The 14,900-nt window shown below is 48.7% G+C and overlaps 1 long non-coding RNA gene across 1 annotated transcript; it reads right to left on the minus strand.

Annotated features, from left to right (window-relative positions):
* Positions 1-300: 300 nt before the first annotated feature.
* LOC149360286 (uncharacterized) lies at positions 301-6,094 on the minus strand. The gene is made up of 2 exons (XR_016288318.1): positions 5,747-6,094; positions 301-485 (listed from the first exon to the last, which is right to left on the minus strand). It is a non-coding gene; the product is annotated as an uncharacterized LOC149360286 (long non-coding RNA).
* Between the last annotated feature and the right edge of the window lie 8,806 nt (positions 6,095-14,900).

Genomic DNA, 14,900 nt, shown 5'->3' on the forward strand with positions numbered 1-14,900 from the left:
GACTTACGCCCCAAAATCAAAATTATGAAAGCTGATTAGTTAAATATAATTATTCATTTTTCAGATTATTGAGCTCTATTACGTACATAATGCCCGTCTTGCTGTACGGTCCACCTTCACTGACCAAACCGACATATCTCTCGCACTTTGTAAAATAAAAATCTGTAAACGTTAAAAAATGTCATCCAATACATCTCTAAGTGCTGCTTTAAATTGAAAAACCACTCGGTTTTATGCTGCTCTAAAGCTCCTGATAATCATATAGCATAGGTAACACAAGTAACACAATTACCACACAGAAATTGCGCAGGAAATTTTATTGGGGTACATTTAATGCTCTCGTGGTTCTATAGTTCTGCATGCTTCTTATCGTCGATGCTTCTCTTTCTCGCTCCTTATTTCGCTGAGTTTAGTGCCCACGGCCAGCAACAGCAGCTTTCCGGAGAGCTCCCGCCCCTTCTTGGTCGGCAGGGCCGTTGTGTAGGCTGCGTGGGAGATAATTTAGAGCGATCATGATATAAATCTGCGCAGAACTTGTGCACATGGCCACAGTAGCATAAGTTGAAGAATTATGCACTGAATCCGAGACACCCTACGGTAAAATCCATTGTGGGATATTAAACGTGCCCTGCGACGTACATAAAGCATGGGTTCTTTAATCTTTGTATGCAGAGTAAGGGACATTGTGAGTCCTGAACGCGCAATGAGATCACCGAAATCATAATATTTGATATTTTAATCTTCGCTAGAAATGCTTGTTTCGAGCCGATGGTGTCGCAACGCGGCGGCCATTTGCGGCAGCGGAAATGAGGTGGCATCTAGATAGAGCGCTGCCTTTCTCATTGATTGGGCGTCCAGTTTGCATATTGTTCCTTCATAATTGTGAAATGGATCCAAAATATTATGTCTCTGAGTACTGAAAGCTTTTTCGCATGCCACAAAAACTGGAAAGAAGCAGGGAAAGCGAACGAAAACTGTTGTGTCCCCTTATTGCTTTTGTGTGTGTGTGCGCCCCCTCCTAACGACCACTCGCATTCCCCTCCTAACGACAGTTCGCATCCTCCTCCTAACGACCACTCAATCCTCCTCCTAACGACCACTCGCATCCCCTCCTAACGACCGCTTGCCCCTCGTCGCACGCTGTCGCCGGATGCCCCCCCCACGGTGCGCCCCCGCACCCTCCTCCTGTTCTGGGAAGCCACTCCCTCCCGTGGACGCTTCTCAGCTCCCTCCTTTCTTCGGGCGGCCAGTTCGGCTCCTGCCTCGGTCGACGCTGGTCGCACCCTCATCGGCTTAAAATAAACGAAGTCTAAAAGTACCGTGTGCGTCTTTCGCTGCATTCAACACAGCGACCGGACACGACAGTGGCGACGAGAAAGTGGATTCGACCCGCGCTACGCAACGCTATTGACAAGCCATGGCTACGCGAGGGTTTCCCAATCAGATACCAGAGTTCAACGGCTCATCGTGGTCATCGTGGGTTGGACGCCTTCAGTTCTACTTTGAAGCTAACAACATCACAGACCCAGCCTTGAAGAGGGCCAACCTGCTGACGCTGTGCGGGGAGCAGACCTACGATACTGTCTGCGCCCTTATTCAGCCAAGCACACCAGCGGCAGTGTCTTACGACGACATCGTAAAAGCGCTGCAAAAGCACTACGACCCAAGGCCATCCGAGGTCTACAGCCGGGCTCGCTTCCAACGACGAGATCAACTGGGAGGAGAAACTGTGAGCGCCTACGTAGCCGCGCTCAAGAAGCTCGCTGCCGACTGCAATTTTGGAACGCTGTCGACAACAGCTACCGGGCAGGAGGGAGACGCAGCTTCTTCTGCTAACACCACCATGCTTCCCTTGGACGTGATGTTACGCGACAGATTTGTGTGCGGACTGAGTGACGAGTCACTGCAGCAGCGCCTGTTCGCTGAGAAGGACCTCACATTCAGCAAAGCTTACGACATCGCCGTTCGAGCGGAGAGCGCCGGTCACCAGCAGAGAGGGATTCACCGGAACACCGAGCCGGTACACCAGACAAACAACCAGGTGCGCAAGCCTTCTGTTGTTGTAAAATCGGTCAAAAAGGCACAACGCTGCTGGCGGTGTGACGACCAACACAACCCCCAGGGATGTCGATTCCAGTCAGCCACGTGTAATTTTTGCCACAAGCGAGGGCATATCGAAAGAGCATGCATTACGAAACGGAGACTTGCCAAGATAAAGTCACCTTCCCAGCCTAATCACAGCGTCAACGCCTCAGAGAATACGCCGCTATCTGATCTCCATGGAACAACATCAGCAACACCATCTGTGTTGTACGACCTGAACACCATGAATCTCGGCACGCGACCGAAGATTTTTACAGAAGTAAGCGTACATCACCAGCTGATTAAGTTCGAGGTGGACTCCGGCGCAGCCTGTACTCTGATCAGTGAGGACACGTTCCGAACTTCATGGCCATCTGACGCACCCGCCCTGCAACAAGACGACACGCACCTGCGAACGTGGTCAGGACAGAATCTGCCACTATTGGGCTCTGCCAACGTGCAGGTTAACTACAACGGCCAGACCCATACGCTACCTCTGCTTGTTGTGAAGGGCACAGGATCAAGCCTTCTAGGGAGAAACTGGTTTTCTCCACTAGGCGTGATGATATGCGGTAAACATCAAAACGCCGATGCGCTAAGCCGTCTGCCACTAGACGCAACTGTTGACGAACCATTTCCACCAGGAGACGTTCTGATGTTCGAAGCACTGCCAGAACCTCCGCTTACAGCAGGCACAGTTGCAGCATCTACGCAGAAGTGCGCAGCTCTCCGGCTAGTTTACACAGCTGTTCAACAAGGCAACGTGCATAAACTCAAGGGGGACAACTTCGACGCTTACCGCAGGCGAGCTACAGAGTTGAGCACCCATCGCGGCTGCATCATATTTGGGTCCCGAGTTGTGATGCCGAGAGAACTACGCGCACAAGCTATGTCTCTCATCCACGCCGGACATCGGGGCATCGTTGCAATGAAAAAGTGTGCCAGAAGCTACATGTGGTGGCCTGGCATTGACAACGACATCGAAACAGTGGTGCGAGAATGCAAGCCTTGCCAGAGCAGCCGGAGCGCCCCGCCGAAAGCTCCTGTCCCAGAATGGGAAAAGCCAGACACACCATGGCACACACTGCACATTGATTTTGCAGGACCAATTGAGGGCTGCACTTTCCTTGTGGTCGTAGACGCCTACACAAAGTGGCTTGAGATAAGGCAAATGGGACAGACGACTTCGGCAGCAGTCATTGACAACCTCCGATCACTATTTGCAACGTTCGGCCTGCCGCGCAAGGTAGTGTCGGACAACGGAACACCGTTTGTGTCTGCGGAGATCCTCAAGTTTTATCGCGACAACGGGATCTCATCAGTTACATCTGCCCCCTACCACCCAGCGACAAACGGACAAGCCGAGCGCTACGTAGCCGAGTTGAAACGCGCCCTTGAAAGAGATCAGACAGGCTCGCTGCAGCGCCGCCTTGCGCGCTTTCTCTTCAAGCAGCACACGACGGTTCAGAGCACAACAGGCGAGACCCCCTCGAAAATGATGTTCGAGCGTGAAATGCGAACCCAGCTCACAGCCATCCTCCCCGAGCCAAAGGCAGAGACGTTCCGGGAAGAAAAAGTAATTCCGCGCTGCGGCACGCTTAATGAGGGGCAGCGCGTCCTCGCCCGACAGTTTCTGAAAAAGCCACGCTGGGAGGAAGCTACAATTGTCAGACGCATAGGCCTGCGCTCTTGGCTCGTCAACATACATGGCACAGTAGCACGCCGACATCTCAACCAGCTGCGTAGATTTACGACGCCGTCTGAGAGCTGTCCGCCAGCGGAGAGAACACGTGCACCATTTTCCCACATAGCCTGGCACCTCTTCCCGGAAGAAGAGACTTCGCCCAGGACAGACCTAGGAGACACAGCGAACAACAGCCAGCCTACAAGTGTTTCTCCCCCGAGCGCACAAAGCCAGCGCGCCTCCACGCGTGAGCGCCGACCCCCTGCACGATACCAGGCAACTTTCTAAGGGGGAAGGAAGTGTTGTGTCCCCTTATTGCTTTTGTGTGTGTGCGCCCCCTCCTAACGACCACTCGCATTCCCCTCCTAACGACAGTTCGCATCCTCCTCCTAACGACCACTCAATCCTCCTCCTAACGACCACTCGCATCCCCTCCTAACGACCGCTTGCCCCTCGTCGCACGCTGTCGCCGGATGCCCCCCCACGGTGCGCCCCCGCACCCTCCTCCTGTTCTGGGAAGCCACTCCCTCCCGTGGACGCTTCTCAGCTCCCTCCTTTCTTCGGGCGGCCAGTTCGGCTCCTGCCTCGGTCGACGCTGGTCGCACCCTCATCGGCTTAAAATAAACGAAGTCTAAAAGTACCGTGTGCGTCTTTCGCTGCATTCAACACAGCGACCGGACACGACAAAAACTAACAAGAATACAGCTATGGGCGACACTTTCCATTCCGCTTCAAACCTTCATGGCGGCCAGCGCTGTTCAAAAAACGTTGACTCAGACCAGAAAGCGCGCGCGTCGAGACCGGCCGTGACCATACCAAGACGGCAGCGAAAAAAAAGCCAGTCGATACACCTTGCCCAAAATGTGAAGAGAAAGGCCGGACAGGAGACGGGAGTCGAGTTTGGGGGGGAGGGGGGCTACCGCTGACAGCCTTACAGTCCGACTAAAAAAGAAACTTCGGGGAGCTTCCTTTGTCGTTAGTCACCCCTGCCCTTACTACGGCGTCGCTTATACGGGGGGAAGACGCCGTCAAAATGCGCCGCTGTCTACAGCCCCGACAAAGCAACAACTGCATGCACGCTTCCGCTGCGTGGGCGCTAGGCGCGGTTCTGATTTGTAGCGCCCAATCTCGGTACTGGGTGAGTGAAATGGGAGAGTGAAATGCGTTTTCGTCTGAAATTTTCCTTTAGAATTTTCAGAGTGTAATAACTTTCGCTTGCATGCTCCGATTTCAATAATTCTTTTTGCTCTGGTCTCTGGAACGCATGGTAAATCTATTTAATAATATTAAATGGTACAGAGCAAATCATCGCGATGCCCCTTTAAAAGCTTAGCCTCATGCTTTTTTTTTCGGGCTTTACCATTAAAGTTTCCTGGCACAACCGCGAACGGAAACAGGTATACGCCAATTGTTTCTGAAACACGTTCGCTCGCACTAACCACCCGAAATAAAACGCGTACCAGCTCTTCATTCCACTGCTCCTGCTTAGCTGTAGAGCGCAAGCCTTGTGGCAAATGTAATGGGGCCATTGTAACCTAATTGGATACGCAGAACGCAACAATGCTGATCCCGTGTTAAAATAGAATTAGCACTATTACTTACGACAATGAAAAGGGTTCAGTTCCTGATACGTGCATATGACAGAATCCATGACAGGTTGTTGTCTACGTCTCGTTACTTAGAAAATACATCCCTAACTAGCCCCGCAATGTGCTTAGCGAGGTTAGTCTATGTTTTTTGCGTTACACAATTCATATCATGCACTCGAACTACCGCTGGCAGGAACGCAACTCGGTGGCGGTAAAAATTTCGCTACTGAAAAATGAGATATTACTCTCCGACTGCACATACAAATAAATCATGCATTATGATACCATTTAGATTAATTTATAGCCCTATCATCGAAAACTGCCGACAGCATTGAGAAAGGTAACCAACAAAGCAATACGGGAAAAACAGTAAATGGTTGTTCACGCTTACCTGAAATATTGATGAATGCAGGTTCACAGAAACCTTGGTATTTCCCGCTCACTTGCACCCTGGATCCTTCCGATGGCTCATCATCCCATGCATGCTTGGCGCAGGTCATTTTAACGACGTCAAATGTGTCTTCTTCCTCAAAACGCACAAGTGTGGCGCTGTACCATTATTTCAAAGGGAAAGCTCGCCCGGCACGAAAGTGCGTAGCACACTGCAGAGTCCGGCTTCTAGCTCTGTGCAACAGACGACAGTCAAGGGTGGCGCCACCAATGCCTTCCTTAGCAGATATCTGTGCATATCTGTGCATGTCAGATATCGGCACCTGCGCACGGGCGTTCGCGCGCGCGTCAGAAGCGGCGTCCGGTTTACAACAATGGGAGGACCGCGGGGGCTGTCGGGGACTCTTTTTCTTCATGGCTTGAAGCTCTCCTCCCCTAAATTTTCTTGGAATCCTTGCAGCTCCCCAACCATCTCTTGTTCACGGCTTGACATTTTTTTCAGTCAGCTCCCGAGGGAGAGCGAGCCAGCACCAGGAGCATGGAGGTTCATGCCACTTTTCGACGCCCGTCGCGGCGCGTGCTGGGCGCGCAGGCGCTTCGCGTGTATGCCTTGGAAGTGTCAATCGAGATGGGGCTTTATATCGCGTGTATCTTTATCAAAATAAATATAACGAACGATACCCCTGCTGCGTCGTGTTTTCGGATCACTCTGTAGGACGTATTATGTAAACTGAACCGAATAAATATTTCGTCCTATCTACATAAACCAAAGAGAGGCTTGATTGAGACCTGTTATATTCGAAGTGATTGTTAGAGCGAATTTCGAAAATCGCTAGCTCTCTGCTCCTTGTGCTGGACACTGCGCAATGAATTCGACCATACATCACGTCAGATACATCACAAAGGTCCCAATCGCCTTTCCTAGAGATTGATACGATGCGCAGCTTGACGTTTGCATTCGCTCGCAGATTTAGCATCTGCTTGTTCCGCAGATTCGGCACCCCATGCGTGAGCGGTCTTCTCTTCTTGAATGCCTATACTAGCTGCCCGTTGTGGCACATAATCACGTCATTTTACATGTTTGTTGCTTTAGGACAGGGTGGATTACGGGAACGTTTCAGCTGGTTATCAAAGGTAACGGCGCGCCTTCTCTATCAAATATGTAGCTAGTCAAACGGCAATTTCCGTTTTGAACAAATAGGTTTCATGAGTTTTTTGCACACATAAATGATGTTGTGAAGGTGCGGTTTCACAATTTATATTAAGAAATGATTAGCGGTACACCACAGCGGTTTCTGTATGCAAGTTATTCGACCAAGCGGCCGTATAGTGTGGTGGAATTATCACCGTTAATTTCCTAACAAACCTCTTAAAATTCTAATTACTTGCTGAGGCTTAAGTGCTTGCTTTTGTGAAAACACAGGCAGTCATTGTGTTAGGGCGTTATCTTTGCCTGAATTTTTCAAAAAACGACGGCGTTCTGAGGTATCTTCAATGTCCGGTTAAATCGACGTGATTACGACCTGACTAGAGTGACCAAGGGCGCCAAACTTTTCCCTGGTGTGATGACCAGGTGCATCTCGTGATGTTTCTTCGATTTCTCTTGCCTAGAATGAAACAAAACACTTTTCAGCTTCATCTAGTGCTCGTCGTCATGAACACACAAAAATCAGCAACAAATGCCTTCTACCAGGGAACAGCAGTTAGCATACTTCATTGGAAAAATTAGATCGCTGGTATATACTGTTTTGCATGCATAATTGCACGGATTGGGTCGGAATTTTTATTTTGAGGGGGGGGGGGGGATTTGTGTGCTCTGTACTCCACTGCAGCACACAACATGTTGTAGTTCTTTAAGGAGAAGCAGAAGGCTGCAACGGCTATAAGAACCGAATTGCCTGATCTGAGGGTCGCTTTTCACTCCAAAGTTGAAGACGGGGATCGTCATCATCCGTGATCAATTTTACAAGACAAAGAACCCTCCCATCGACCCCCGATTAGCTGCTGTTGAATTCAGTCGGGCAGGGTCAGGCTACCCTTGTTTTTTGTCACATCTGCTCATCAGACATTCCATAAGCTTTGACTGTGACTCGCTGCCCTTGGAGTCCACTCTGCCACTCTAAACGCCGACCTGTGTTCGGCTCATTACTTGGCCACCCTAAGCTCATTTTTCCGCATTTTATTAGTGCTAATATATGGATGACACCAGTTTGTTCAGTAATACTCTAATCGCTCCCCTTGACGTTATCGCTAGTATTTTCCTTGCCATGCCCAATGCGTGCTACACGGCTGCTTGAAATCCCGTCGAACCGATCGCCACTCGAGTCGACAGAACTTTGCGGAAAATGAGAAAAAGATATCTTAGCGGAAAGTTGAGCACTCAGAGGCTCTTCGGCGTCCGGCCGACATTCGACGGTTTCAAATGCTTACGAAATGCGAACAGAGACCGCCCCTGTCATTGGCGGTGGTCGTTATCTTCCCTCAGAGCCGCGTCCCGCAACTGCTTCGGCCCTCTTGATTTCGACATCTGCTGCTGACTTGTTTCTTCTCCTCTTTGTTTAGCACACTGCTTGCGTTGTCGCTAGTTTAGTGCTTCAAGTTAATGACTCGTCATTCAGCATTTACAGCGTGCGCGTGAAATTTCAGCGGGAATACACAAATGTCGACTGCACTGCAGTACCACCGTTGTCTGCATACCTGTTATCGTTTGTATATGGCATAAAATGCAAGCTATGTTGAATATTCTCTTTCTGATGCGCGGATTGTAACTATGCTTGTTTACGCAGCATGATCACTGCATGAAGACCGGATGATTGCGACGAAACACTTGATAGCCGGAGAACTGGCGCTTCCCGGTCGTGGTAGATCCGCTTTCTTCCATACCACAAATACTCGGTGCTGAACTGCTTTATCCAGAAGCATGTTCGACGATTGATCGCATCAATGAAAATAATCTGATTTGTTATCCACGAGCGGCGCCAGTGGTCGACTGTTGACAGCTCCCTAAAGCAATGCTCGGCATGCCGGGTGACACCGGCGCTTGCCGCTCGTTCTATTTGTCCTGCGATATCAGCAATCCTCCGCTAAGGGTTGCAGTTTCCAAAACTTCACTTATGACCATTTGCGCTCGCCAAAACTTGTGTACTCGCTCTCCACAAAAGCCGAGACCACATACGCGAACAATGCGGACTAGCGCTTATTCGTCGAAAGCAAGGGTCTCATCGAAGCAGCTCATGACGGCGCTGGAGAGCTCGGAAAGCGCCGTGATATGGTCTGGTTGCGTGCACAATGGACTTCAATTCAAGAGACAAAAGCTATCTTTCTATGATTTAGTATTTTTTTGCGGAAATATGGGGAGTCATCATACTAAGAAGCAAACAGAATGAGCGGGAGCGTCAGGTTCATTATAGCTAGGATCGGCTATACAATCCAGCTGGAATGAAACGCGAACACGCATATCGCCTTCTTTTTCTACATTGCAGAGAAGTATTCACTTGGAGCCAGTTAAAAAATATGTACTTAGGTAGATCCTTCACCCAGACACAGGAATCAGCCTAGTTCTGCACAACAGCTGAAAGTATACAGGCAAAATATTTTGTTTTGTTCACATGGGCTGTTCGCTTGCCTTGCTGTAGACGGAACAAAATGGGCTGTTAACATCTGACCAGTAAATAATTTACATAGCATTTTTTTTTCTCACATGGTGTTTCGAATGGGGTTTTAATAGCCGAACGATGGCTGTGGTGTCCAAGTTAAGTATAGGCTCCATGCGCTGCAGTTTGGCGAGCACGAGTGACGTCATCTGGGTAACAGGGAAGGGGGGGAAGGCGGACGTCGCTCTCTCGCTCAGTTTGCAGTCAGCTAGGAGAGCTCCAAGATATTCCCTCCGAAAGCGAAAACAAACTTCGCTAATTATGGGTGGCTCGACCTACTGCTGTGTTTATATATCGAAGATAAAATTACATCTCTTTCCATGGAGATCATGCATGCTTGCGCATGCACGTGAGGGTCCACTGGAACAGAGTGTATTTTGGAACTAAATTCATGAGTGCAAACTGGGAGCGGATTTACATAGTCTAGGGTGTTTTCAATCTGCCATCACTGGTAGGAGCCCTAGGAGTTGCTTTGTTTGTTTGTGTAAAGAGAAGTAATGCGCTGAGTAATAGGCAGTGGTTTTGGGGGGCGTTCTTGGAGCGGGCATCTGTAGTTTCAGACTACGGTTTTTTTATACATCTGTGTGGTTCAGCGGGTTAGGGCGGTATTTTTTACATGCATGCGTGCGCGTTGTGGGTACGATGTCGTTTTTCTGAGCGTGCTTATGTAGTTTTTCACGATGTTTCGCTTACAAGTTTTTCTGTGTGGATTTGTATCACGTTGCATAGAGCGGTTTGAAATTTTTATATTGATATTGGTGAATTCCCGCCATCTAAAACCCTTTTCTTGATCAATAGAAAGAAAACTAGAAAGGGCATTACATTTTGTAAAGTAATTTATTGCATTTCACATCGCTAAACCCTTCCTGAAGTTCATCATCACAATGCGATACATCACGTCAAAATTCCTTTCCTGTCCCTAATTAAATGAATGGCCTGAGGAAATACCTAACACAAAAGTCCTGTAACATACTCAGCAAGAAATGCTTAGTCTTTTTATTTACTTACACCTATGCTTCTCTGAGCGGAATACATGTACATAAAGCAAACCAGTGTTCATCCTGAGACATGCAGTATATAGCACTACCATTGTCTTTGTGTAGTAACGATGCGTTTTTCGCAATTCCAGCCGACCATGTTATGTATGCGGATGTTAGGCATGCGGCTGATTTCATTATGTGAGTCAATTAGACACCTGTTCTTCAAACTGTAAGGGCTCTTAAAGGAGTATGGACACCTAACTTTTGGGTGCGTGTTTTCTTCTTTGTAATGATGCGTGAGGCATTATTATACATGGAGTACCACGTGGTGTTCCTAGAACTGCTAAATAATTTATTATCGATTTTTTGTCTTGCTGTTTAAACTTCAATAACTTCACTATGAGTGGGACGTCAATGAGTGAGGCATGAAAAACTGCGATATAATAGCTGCGTCCTCGTTTTAATTCACTACAATGCTGGAGCCAGTCAGCCAGCTTCACTATCCGGACTTGTAACGATCCGAAATTCTGTGCGGGCACGTCGCCGGCGGAGCGCATGGAGTCAGCAACGCCTCGACTGGTACCCGTGCTGCTCGCGCTGCTGACACTCTTTCTTTCATTGTGAGCACGTGCCGTCCTGCTCGTGGGTGCACAAAAGAGGGGTTGCTGCTCGTTGTGAGTCATGATTGGAATGCCGCGACGTTGAGAGAGTGGAGAAACGTTTTGTTGAGTCGTTTGCTGCCACAATAGTTCTCACAACATCAACGGCCAAGAGCAGCCAGTGTAACTTTATAGATTTCCTGGACATATGTCCCACATTCCTGAAAAAAAAAATCAGTATTCGAAATTTGTAATCTACTGCTGAGGAAATTTTGGAGGTAACGGGGAATCTTTTCGATGTGTAGCAAAATCTTGCAGAACTTTTCCATCGCTCGCATCGAGCGATAACAAAAACATTAATAGCAAGACAAAAAAAAAACAAAACTATGCAAGCATGTCGACGGGAGGTTGGTATAGTGAAATCTTCCAGTGTATAAAAAAAAATGCGTTCATACACTTTTTCCCATTCAAAAATGGTTTTCCAGGGAATTGTTGTCTGTGAAATGATTAAAATCGAGAGACGGCAAGCCTGGATAACTTCTGTGCGCAAGCTGAAGTAGGCGGTTTTCTCTTGCTAAATTGGTTTGGTATGTTGCGCGTGTATATTATTTCTGACGAATTTTCATTGTAATTCACTAAGCATGCAGTGTTTAGTCGTAGAGCTCACGCTAACGAAACTATTTTTTTTTTCCTGTAAAGCCCTCCGCCGGTCAGGTAACGCAAACAAATATTTTGGAGGCTGACATCAACAGCTGCGTTAGGCAGACGCGTGTGAGGCAAGGTCAGTGATCGCCTCATTGTTCCTTTGTGTGACGCCCGGCTCAATTTCCAAGTTATTTTGCTACATGTAAAAAATGTCTAAAAGTAAAAGTAGTAAACATATTAGCTTGCACATGAGTGAGCATTTGAATATAAGAGATGGCTCTGCAAATAAATTGTTTTGGGAATGCACGTGCGCTGCAATCGGCATTAAATTAAATGTACCAACCACTGAATAGTGACTGACCAAACTATAGCATTTTTTCTCTTAGCCGTAAGCGAGCAGCTGGTAAGCACATTTCGCGCGTATTTTCGTTTTTGTTTTCAGCCTCGCCTATCTTTATTTTAAGTCCAAATAAACACATACTCGTTCTTATTCGGCGAAAAACGTAAAGAAATTCCAACTATTTGGCCAAAAAAGTTGCGTACATCGAAGTGCTGAGCTATTCAACAAAATTAAGTATTTTGCGAAAATGACCGTGCATAAAAAAAAAAGGTATTAAGCTCGAATTCCACGTCTTAAATGAACTTGCCATTTACTTGCGACATACATGTCGGCGCAACGGTGACGGCGGTTTCGTCAAATATCTGCTCCACGAAGTGGACCTGATGCACTGTCAGTTCTCTTTTTTTTTTCCGGTTCGGCGCAGAAAAAAAAAATCGCTGACCACTCTTTCTTGGAACCTGCACCTGAGAGGGTACTGTCGCGATAGAAAGAAATGCGAACAGCGCAGCGCCTAATTCGAACACAAGTACGCTACAGACATGAATTTCAATTTCGCAGTGCGTAGGCAACATGCTGTTCACATTATTTTCTATCGCCCTTGTACATTTTCCTAATCCTCTTAATCTCGTCAGCGTTCTAGCACGAAGGAAAAAGCAAGCGTCAGCGCAAACAGATTTCCAGGCAGTCCAACACGTGCAAAGCATGTGCGGAACTGGTTTTTTTCAAGAGGAAGGGCGTTAGGCGAAACTTCTCAATGGTATGGGTGACAGGTCTGTCCGGTCAATTGTGGGGAGTCGCGGGAGACGGTGCTTTGGTGCTTTTCACTCGCGCTGGCAACGCCCCTCTGCAAAGCTCTGGCTCCCTCGGCGTGCCTTTCGGAGCGAAAGAAAGGGGGAAAGTGACGCGGACCTGGACTATCCACCCTCCAGCTATCTGCTGAGCACCGCCGAAGGCGGCAATGTGTCGCTTTTCTGCTGTTCTGGGGGGGTCTCGAGGGTCCGCTTTTTCACCGCCTCAGCAACGCCATCTCTCGCTCAGTAGGGTAAGGAACATTTTGCCGTGTGGCTGACCGTGGACACAGCGGCGACTCATTTAATACGCAAATAAAGGATGTCTTGCTTCCCCGTGGCGGCCGGTCTCAGAACTGGCATCTGAATATCGGCCGGCAGGGGAGGTTGGATTATGAAGAGAAGAAAAAGCTGAGGCAAAAAGAAAGAGACCAACGCGCATAGTGCGTTGCATCTGCATATTTGCAGAAGATTTTTTACAAACTGTTCAGCTTGGCACAACAGTCAGAGTAGAATGGCGAGCTTGGTCAGTACACCACGGAGACTCGGCGGCGCGGAAAAGGCGATGGGTAAAAGATTTGCGTGTAGCTGTGGAGTTTTTCTCGTCTGCATTGTAAACGTTTTGCTGGCAACTCTAGATAAATGAATTTCCAAACATTTTGTATTTTTTCTCTGACAATTATACTAGAGCGTTTTAATCTTCATCACTGTGCAGCAAGGAGCGATGTGTTATTTACGCTCCTGGACAAAAAATGGCTGTATGCTGCAGCGGTTTTGCAAACGTTTGTTGTCTGGCATTACCGCAAACAATGCAGGTTTCCTAGTCCTTCAGAACGACATAGTTTTGGGGAACAGCGCCCAGAGAAGGAACGTACACCGCACCACCGGCTTGATGGTTTGAGTATTCATCACGTTTGCGAAGGGGCCGCCGACACACCATGCCGTTGCATTTCGTTTGGGTTTGGCACCGCTAATGGGAGTTGAGCCGAGGACCGTTCCCGCGCAGCGGATGTCCACCCCATAAACCACCAGGGGGCACACTTGTTGACGCCCCCCCCCCCCCCCGCTTTTGGGGTGCCGGGGCCGCCACGCCGATGCCTCTTTGAAGTCGTGTCTACTGGCAGTTTCCAGATGTCGGGAGATTCTTTGTAGGCTGGCGTTACCCGTCGTTAACACATACAGCACCAAGGAGCCGTCCCGATGCTTCGGCGCTTTAGCGGAAGGAGTCGAGCGTAACACTCGGAGTTGACGCAGTGCTATGGGCTTACGCCGTTGCTCGAGAAGTGGCTGCCCTTGTCGGAAGACGACGGCAGATACCGTCCAATAGAATAATGCAGCTTTCGATACTGCGACCTGACAGGCGCTGCCATTAGTGGCAGTAACAAGAGTTTTCTGTTTGTGATTGTGATGAGGCCCCGAGGACGGCGTTCTTCCGTGCGGATCCTGCATCCCGGCACGCAGCATTTCATTGCTCAGCTCAGACTACCCAGCCGCACTTCGCGAAACACACGGGCGCACTGAGGAACTGGCCTCTCTGCACATACAAATCTCCAAGTTCCATGGCCTGTGTGCGCTTCTCAAATTTCGAGCGCAGCCGTGTTGGTCGTGACACAACACAGCGACAGAACAAAACCGAAACCGAAATCCCGCTAAGAGCTACCGCTGCCTTGTCACGTGTGGGCCTATTTCCCATGATGCTTTCCATTATATTTTTTATGACTAGGCTTCAAGAATGAGACGTCATGCTCCCTCCTAGTTTTTTTCCTCCAATGGGCCAATCCCCCGCCCTGGGTATGTGCCATTAAGACCGAGGACGTCATCACCATCATGATGAATATCTTCCTTGTGGGTACGTGCCATCCTATGAGCTCAACAACAACAACAAACGCAGGTGGTGTTGGGAGGCTGATTTTTAGCAGCGTCCCCGCGCACTGACAAGCCCATCATAACCAAGAAAATTGCATTTTTGTCACAACTTTCAGCACATTTTTTTTATAGAAGTAAAAACAGCGTCGCGTGGACGCCTCTCGTCAGCACGCGTCGTAAAACAGGGCAGAAGGAAACCTCGGAGAGCGGTTAGCATTGTGTGTGTTGCTGCTCCCTCCGCCGCCGCTCGCCTACGCGACGAGCCGAGGGATTGTGTCAGCCTT

The sequence above is a fragment of the Amblyomma mixtum genome, chromosome 2, assembly GCF_055824585.1.
Source record: "Amblyomma mixtum isolate Tamu chromosome 2, ASM5582458v1, whole genome shotgun sequence".
NCBI lineage: Eukaryota > Metazoa > Arthropoda > Arachnida > Ixodida > Ixodidae > Amblyomma > Amblyomma mixtum.